General features: G+C 36.7%; 1 non-coding gene across 1 annotated transcript; it reads left to right on the top strand.

Annotated features, from left to right (window-relative positions):
• The first annotated feature begins 319 nt into the window (after positions 1-319).
• LOC143271113 (U6 spliceosomal RNA) lies at positions 320-426 on the top strand. Its single transcript, XR_013048337.1, has one exon. It is a non-coding gene; the product is annotated as a U6 spliceosomal RNA (small nuclear RNA).
• Positions 427-847: the final 421 nt, after the last annotated feature.

The raw sequence follows: 847 nt of genomic DNA, 5'->3' as shown, positions 1-847 counted from the left end.
ATAGTTGAAGATTAGTTAGTTACAGTTGAAGATTAACTAGGATAGAACGTGAATTAGATACATTTTGGACTTACCAAAATAGGACAGATAATGGAATTATTTTCTCTGATTTGTCAAATACAAATGGACTAGACATTGTTTCGGTATTTATTATTGTATATATTGTATATAGTTATCGTACTTTTGTATATAGTTTTTCTTTTGTTAGTTATAACCTTTGGCTTTTTGTCTTTTTATTAAAATAGAAAAGGGGAAATATTGAGGTATTCTATTTTTACTGAAATGCAATTACAATTGTATGTTAATAAATAAAGTGGTCGTGCCTGCTTCGGCAGCACATATACTAAAATTGGAATGATACAGAGAAGATTAGCATGGCAATTGCGCAAGTATGACACGCAAATTCATGAAGCGTTCCATATTTTTTTTTTTTTTTTGGTTTTTTCGAGACAGGGTTTCTCTGTGTAGCTTTGCGCCTTTCCTGGAACTCACTTGGTAGCCCAGGCTGGCCTCGAACTCACAGAGATCCGCCTGCCTCTGCCTCCCAAGTGCTGGGATTAAAGGCGTGCGCCACCACCGCCCGGCTGCATTCCATATTTTTAAGATACAAGAAGCCTATAGAACACCAAACAGACTAGACCCCCAAAAAAAGTTCCCTCGACACATAATAATTAAACAACTAAATGTACAGAATAAAGAAAGAATATTAAGAGCAGCAAAGGAAAAAGGCCAAGTGACCTATAAAGGTAAACCCATCAGAATAACACCCGATTTCTCAATGGAGACTTTGAAAGCCAGAAGGACCTGGACAGATGTAATGCAGACACTAAGAGACCATAGATGTCAG

The sequence above is a fragment of the Peromyscus maniculatus genome, chromosome X, assembly GCF_049852395.1.
Source record: "Peromyscus maniculatus bairdii isolate BWxNUB_F1_BW_parent chromosome X, HU_Pman_BW_mat_3.1, whole genome shotgun sequence".
In the NCBI taxonomy this organism is placed as follows: Eukaryota; Metazoa; Chordata; class Mammalia; order Rodentia; family Cricetidae; genus Peromyscus; species Peromyscus maniculatus.
Note: the sequence above shows the minus strand (reverse complement) of the source record. Positions and strands in the feature narration are given on the sequence as shown.